Raw genomic sequence first — 8,087 nt, 5'->3', positions numbered from 1 at the left:
AGAGAGAGAGAGAGAGAGAATAGCCCAGATTTACCTGGAGAAAGAGCGAGAGAGAGAGAGAGAGAGAGAGAGAGAGAGAGAGAGAGAGAGAGAGAGCGCCCAGATTTACCTGGAGAAATTACCCTTTTATGAACCAAAAGATTTAGCAGACTAAAAGGCATGTAAGTATACTACAGGTTTTATCTCCAAAAAATAAAGTGTAACTTGTACTTTTGTTTTCTTAGCTGCCAGAAAGTTTTAGCCAATTTTCTGCCCAAATTATGCTTAAATCCTGTGCCTCAAAACAGTTAGCACTTGTGTGACATATATAATCTTTGTTATGTTTGAATCTTATGTTTGTATTTAAACAAAACACATTTTCATAAAATTGTTATTTGTGTTTCTAAACTGTCTCAAGTCTTTCTGAAACATTTTGGGTGGCATTATAAAGAAATGATAATATTATATATGTACTCACACTCACGGGCATGCGGCCAGAGCAATTCATAGAACCTCATGCTCAGAAGAGTCTTCTGCTTATAGTTTAGTGCTCCGTGATAACCATCTCAAAATTCTTAATAATTTTATCTTCAAATCAACGTTTTGTAATTGAAGTCCACTGAAACAGTGGAGCATATGCTGAGGGCTTGGAGCTTCTGTTCATGTGCAGTCTGCCTTGTTGCCTTCTTTCTTGTGTCCTTGGGATGGGTCTAGACCTTTTGCTTCTGACAACCTGGCGCCCCTGACCCTGCATGGTCTCTCCATTTCCATCCCTGCTCTGGAAAACGTGACACCGTCCACCCTGGTCATCCATTGTGTCACCAGTAAAGAGAAGTTCACATTACACTGTTGTCCTACCTCCTTTTAGGGATTGAATACAAACGTGGGGATGGTCAGAGTTGGATATATTAATGGACTCTTGGGGCAGAACAGAGCAGTGACAGTCCCTATTTGGGTCTGGAAGCACCAGCACGTATTGGTGAAGGACTTGGATGGGATGGTCCCTCATACATCTGCATTTCTTATAACAAGCACATTCCAGAGTGAAGGTTGCAATTTCCTGGGGGTTGTCTTCCTGAGTGACACTGCAGAAAATATGCTCACCATCCAGCATGCCTGATAAATTAGATATTTCAGTAGCCATATATAGGAATATGGATTTCATGTATTATGTCAGAAATCTGATTCTGCAGATTATTTTCTGTGTGGTCTTATAGTGAAGGTTAGAAGAGGTTACTGCATCAAATTCACTACAACATAATGACATATTAACCTAGCCTTTTCAGGGGCTAAATGACAGTTTCTGAACCATATGTGTAGAATCTGTAATAAGCATACCTGATCATAATCAGGAGTTGCCAGTATGTGGTTTAAATATGCTGATGTTTTACAATTTAAAATGAACATGATAACTAATTTTCCTGCTTATATATTAAGTATGCCATATGCTTACTACTCCTCTCCATTAATAACATGCCACCTTAACCATCTGCTCTTCTAATCCAATACTGACAGTAATCAGTTGTGGAGACCCAGGTATACCAGCCAATGGACTGAGATATGGAGATGATTATGTGGTTGGACAAAATGTTTCTTACATGTGCCAGCCAGGCTACACGATGGAATTGAATGGCTCCAGAATCAGGACTTGTACAATTAATGGCACATGGAGTGGAGTAATGCCAACTTGCAGAGGTATGATAATGATTTCTTTAACATTTAAAATGGTAACCAGTACATATTTTCCTATTTTATATACAAATTTAAAGTATATTTAAATAAACTTTTTTAGTTCAAGGTTGCATTTATTTTCTAGTACTAAAATGACTGTTTTTTAAAACGCTATTTTAATATATAGAATTTAAAATAATATTTTGACTAAAACATTATATCTTATTGTGAGTAATGACAATAAGCGTTAATGTAACCAAAAGAAGTAAAATCTTATGTCCACATTCACCACTGTTATTTATATTAATTGATGAATATTTTCAAAATAATATAACCTTGATGAATTGTAACTGTAATTTGCTGATCCACCTGGATCAAGTCATTCAAGGATGGGGAAAATACTTTCCATAATTCGAGAACAGCCAGCCTGAATTATAGAACTGTACTTTTCTTAAATAACGGGAAAACTTGTTTTTTCATATAATACAATCTAGAATTAATCTGTTAGTCAATACAGGCATACATTTGCTACGTTATGCTGTTTGTTTTCCACTGGAAATATTTTATAAATGTTTTGGCCAATTTTATGATTACTTGTAGAATACTGTACATGCAATGTCAGACAACTTATTGTTTTATATTAATTAGATTTTAATAATTAAGATTTTCATTTAGATTTCTATTTAAATGTTTGTGAATTAATAGTTTAATATCTTACTGACTTATAATCTAACAAAATTAATAATTTCAATGTGTTTGTCTTTCCTCATTGATTATTAAGTTTCTGTATCAGATTACTATAAATACACAGTATATGAAAATATATGAGCAGACATTTTATATTTTAGATGTTATTCTATACACTTATTAATTCATACTGATATGAATTAGATATTACTCAACTGTAAAAGTTATTCATATATGTTTTAGTCCTCATAATTACAGTCATTCCTAATATTTAGATTTTGAAGTTGATATGCTTCCTTATCCTTGCATCTCTATCTTATCCAACCTGTCTTTGCTTAAAGATAACTTAAACCAATTTAAACAAAATACATTTTAAAACAATTTAAAATGCATTTATAAACCGTATAATGATAAGTTGTAACATATGAATCTAAGTGATTAAGGGAACTAACTTGGAATATTATAATAAGATATATGACCTGCATTTTCAAAATGTCACAGAAGTACTTCAAATTCCATGGTTAAGATGCTGATACTATATATAGCCAAATAACCCAAGTCTTGTCTGTCTAAAGGTCATTGGAAAATAATTTTATATAAAACCAATAATTTATCACTTACAGTATACTAGATTGAAGGTCAGTCTCTGTTTGCCTTCTCTGAGATGTCAAACAGCTTGCTATTTTGTAAGAATCTCTGACAACCGATAGCCATTATGTTGCCAAGAAAAGTTGCATCCTACAGGGATTAATTCCAGGGATGTCTCAGGAATACTACTGGTAGAATAAAACATGTCACAACATATTGTCCTCACAAAGGTTAAATTAGCACATATGCTTCTTCTAATGATATTTATTTATATCTTTAACACTCAGGATATTTCAACAGCTGTGTCTAATTACTTTTAATGTAATTGCAGCTGTTACGTGCCCAGCTCCTCCCCAGATCTCTAATGGAAGGCTGGAAGGAACAAATTTCGACTGGGGCTTTAGTATTAGCTACATCTGTTCTCCAGGCTATGAGCTATCCTTCCCTGCTGTTTTGACCTGTGTAGGGAACGGTACCTGGAGTGGTGAAGTACCGCAGTGCTTACGTAAGTACGATTTAACGTGACAACTGTTACTTAAAATTTTCAAATTTTCTAGCACAAATATGAGATTGTTAAGCTTCCTTCAATGCCTAATCAGGGTTCGAAGAAAATCACTATTTACTACCAATGTAGCTACTTTTCATGTAATTAAACCATTGTTTCTCCTTCTCTGATTCAAAATTTTACACTAAAAGGTTTTGTTTATAGACTTCTCTTATTTTCAAAATTATTTCTCAAATTAGAGACAGCCTAAAATTTATTCTACTGCTTGAAAATTATTTTATTTATGTCCTTTTGTTTTAGCCGAATACTCTGAAATTTGTTCCCAAATCTTTTAGGCAATAAATCCATGTCACTTCTACATATTTGTTCAAATAAAGTTCTTATGATGGCATTTGCCATGATAATGATTGGGATTATACATCTAAAATTACCAGGGTAAGCATGGAGATAAGGGGTTTTGTTTGTTGGNTATCATACTGAATAGGCAAAAACTGGAAGCATTCCCTTTGAAAACCGGCACAAGACAAGGATGCCCTCTCTTGCCACTCCTATTCAACACAGTATTGGAAGTTCTGTCCAGGGCTATCAGGATAGAGAAATAAATAAAGGTATTCAAATAGGAAGACAGGAAGTCAAATTGTCTCCATTTGCAGAAGATATGATTGTATATTTATAAAACCCCACCATCTCAGCCCAAAATTTCCTTAAGCTGATAAGCAACTTCAGCAAAGTCTCAGGATACAAAATCAATGTGTAAGAATCACAAGCATTCTTATACACCAATGACAGACAAACAGAGAGTCAAATAATGAGTGACCTCCCATTCACAGTTGCTACAAAGAGAATAAAATACCTAAGAATAGAACTTACAAGGGATGTGAAGGACCTCTTCAAGGAGAACTACAAACCACTGCTCAAGGAAATCAGAGAGGACACAAATAAATGGAAAAACATTTCATGCTCATGGATAAGAAGAATCAATATTGTAAACATGGCCATACTGCCCAAAGTAATTTATAGATTCAATGCTATCCCCATCAAGCTACCACTGACTTTCTTCACAGAATTGGAAAAACTACTTTAAACTTCATATGAAATTTAAAAAGACCCTGCATAGTCAAGAGAATCCAAAGCAAAAAGAACAAAGCTGGAGGTATCATGTTACCTCACTTCAAACTATACTACAAGGCTACAGTAATCAAAACAGCATGGTGCTGGTACCAAAACAGATATATAGACCAATGCCACAGAACAGAGGCCTCAGAAATAACACCACACATCTACAACCATCTTATCTTTGACAAAACTGACAAAAACAAGCAATAGGGAAAGGATTCCCTATTTAACAAATGGTGTAGGGAAAACTGGTGAGCCATATGCAGGAAACTGAAATTGGACCCCTTCCTTACATCTTATACAAAAATTAATTTGAGATATATTAAAGACTTAAATGTAAGACCTAAAACCATAAAAATCCTACAAGAAAACCTAGGCAATACAATTCAGGACAGAGGTATGGTGCAAAGACTTCATGTCTAAAACACCAAAAGCAATGGATACAAAAGTCAAATTTGACAAATGGAATCTAATTAAACTACAGAGCTTCTGAACAGCAAAAGAAACTATCATCAGAGTGAACAGACAATATAGAGAATGGGAGAAAATGTTTGCAATCTATTCGTATGACAAAGGGTTAATATCCAGAATCTACAAAGAACTTAAACAAATTAACAAGAAAAAAACAAACAAAAAACCCTTAAAAAAGTAGACAAAGGATATGAATGGCTACTTTTCAAAATAAGACATTTATGCAGCCAACAAACATACAGAAAAAAGCTCATCATCACTGGTCATTAGAGAAATGCAAATCAAAACCACAATGAGATATCATCTCACGCCAGTTAGAATGACGATCATTAAAAGTCAGGAAACAACAGATGCTGGAGAGGATGTGGAGAAATAGGAATGCTTTTACACTGTTGGTGGGAATGTAAATTCGTTCAACCACTGTGGAAGACAGTGTGGCGATTCCTCAAGCATCTAGAACTAGAAATACCATTTGACGGCTGGGCACAGTGGCTCACACCTGTAATCCCAGCACTTTGGGAGGACGAGGTGGGCAGATCACAAGGTCAGGAGATTGAGACCATCCTGGCTAACACAGTGAAACCCTATCTCTACTAAAAATACAAAAATTTTAGCCTGACATGGTGGTGGGTGCCTGTAATCCCAGCTACTTGGCAGGCTGAGTCAGGAGAATGGCCTGAACCTGGGAGGCAGAGCTTGAAGTGAGCCGAGATCACGCCACTGTACTCCAGCCTGGGGTATACAGTGAGACTCTGTCTCAAAAAAATACTTGACTTAGAAATCCCATTACTGGGTATATACCCAAAGGATTATAAAGCATTCTACTATAAAGACACAGGCACACGTATGTTTATTATGGCACTATTCACAACAGCAAAGACTTGGAACCAATCCAGATGTCTATCAGTGATAGACTGGATAAAGAAAATGTGGCAAATATACACCATGGAATACCATGCAGCCATAAAAATGGATGCATTCATGTCCTTTGCAGGGACGTGGATGAAGTTGGAAACCATCATTCTCAGCAAACTAACACAAGAACACAAAACCAAACAACTCATGTTCTCATTCATGAGTGGGAGTTGAACAATGAGAACACATGGACCCAGGGAGGCGAACATCACACACCGGGGCTTCAAAGTGTGAACCCTGTCGGGGGTTCAGGGTCTGGGAAGGCACAGCATTAGGAGAAATACCTAATGTATGTGATGGGTTGATGGGTGCAGCAAACCACCATGGCACATGTATACCTAGGTAACAAAACTGCACATTCTGCACATGTAACCCAGAACTTAAAGTATTAAAAAAAAAAGAAAAAAAAAATCTTTGTAGGCACCACACAGAAAGCATCCCTTTTCTTAGGCCCAGGATAGCATAGTTTCTCTCATCCTGAATTCTAGGTTTCTCATTTATATACATTTATTGGTAATTTACATTCATGTGTGTGCATGTGTGTATTTGTGTGTATGGCATATATGTATGTGTGTATATGTATATATAGGCACTATTTTTATTTTATTGCTAAAAAGAATGCTGATAACAATATTCTCGAACATATTTCCTCATGCACATGTATGAAAATTCCAGTAAGGCATACATTTAAAAATAAAATTTCTTGGCAATAGACTCTGCAAGTCTTTAACTTTACGAAATAATAGCAACTAGTTTTGCAAATGGCTGTGTCGATTTACACACCCATCATGAGTCTATAAAGGTTTATGAATTGTCCCATATCCTCACTAATATTTGATATTGTGTAATGTTTTTTTCAATCTCCTGAGAGGAAATAGCTGTCCAGGTATTTTGACCATTTTTGTTGTATTGCCTTGATATATATTCTAAATATTGTCATTGTTTTCACACATATTGATTACATTGTACAAGTCTGTGATTGGTCTCTGATAATGAGAAATTTTCATATTTCAACATACCTGATTTTTTTCACTTTTTCATTTGTGGGTTATACCATTTGCATCTTGCTTAAGAAATTCCTTCTAAACTTGAGGTCATTTAGACAGATTCTAAATGTTTAAAACTTTTGTATTTAAATCTCTGATAAATCTGGCACTGATTTATTTGTTGTGGGTGTGTGTATGTGTGTGAACTAATTGCCTTACAGAATTAATTAAAATGTCCATTCTTTCCCTACTGATTTGTTCTATATCACATATGTATAAATGGTTCTGTGTTCTCTACTCTATAACATTGTTTTACTTTCTAAACCTACATCAATACCATATTGTTTTAATTACTACAGCAATAGAGTTTTTATATCTGCCAAGGACTATGCTATATTCCAGGGGCCACAGCAGCAAATAAAACAACAACAACAAAAAATTCTCTGCTTTCAGGGAGTATCAATTTGAGTAGAGGACATAGTTGAAATAAACAAGGTAAATAAAATGTACAGTATGTCTTAATAAAAAATAAGAAGTGAAAAGGGAGTGTTAAGAAGAATAAATAAAGCCTGGAAGGGAAGTGTTATGTCAGTGATGAAATTCAAATAAGGTGACCAGAGAAGGCAATACTGAAAAGAGAAATTTTTAGTAAAAAGCTGAAGGAATAAAAGGAAATTTCCAGGTAAAGTGAATAGTGAACATAAAAGCCCTCTTGTAAAAGCATAGCTGAGGGCTCCTGGGTTTCTGGAGCGGAGTGAATGAGGGGGTGAGTAGTAAGATATGATGAAATCAAAGGAATACAAGAAAAAAGTCCTATGAGCATATAGGGGATTTAGTTTCCAATTTGAATGAGGTGAGAAAACCCTGGAGGGTCCTAAGCAACTTAGACGGTTAGCTCTGCATAATGTCAAGGCCATGAGACAGGTAGAATCCTCCTCTATCCTGTGCTAGGAAGAAAAAAAGGACTAGGAACAGGATAATGCTAGACAACTCTCTGAATGACTATACTGTCCAGATAATGTTCTACAATCATTTATGTAAAACTGTAAGAGGAGTTTGTTTTGTTTGTATTCTTCCAAATTAATCTTGAAGTAACACTTGCTAGGTATATAGTATACAGCAACCTCTGTAAAAAAAAAAAAAAAAAAAAAAAAAAAAAACAAAAAAAA

The 8,087-nt window shown here is 35.1% G+C and overlaps 1 protein-coding gene across 1 annotated transcript in view; it reads right to left on the bottom strand.

The window, feature by feature from the left end:
• The window catches only part of CSMD3 (CUB and Sushi multiple domains 3), a gene marked incomplete at its 5' end in the record, with an annotated part of 336,142 nt that overhangs the window by 41,086 nt on the left and 286,969 nt on the right, over nucleotides 1-8,087 (bottom strand).

This window comes from Rhinopithecus bieti, unplaced genomic scaffold, assembly GCF_001698545.2.
Source record: "Rhinopithecus bieti isolate Rb0 unplaced genomic scaffold, ASM169854v2 scaffold_18921, whole genome shotgun sequence".
NCBI classification, from domain to species: domain Eukaryota; kingdom Metazoa; phylum Chordata; class Mammalia; order Primates; family Cercopithecidae; genus Rhinopithecus; species Rhinopithecus bieti.
Note: the sequence above shows the minus strand (reverse complement) of the source record. Positions and strands in the feature narration are given on the sequence as shown.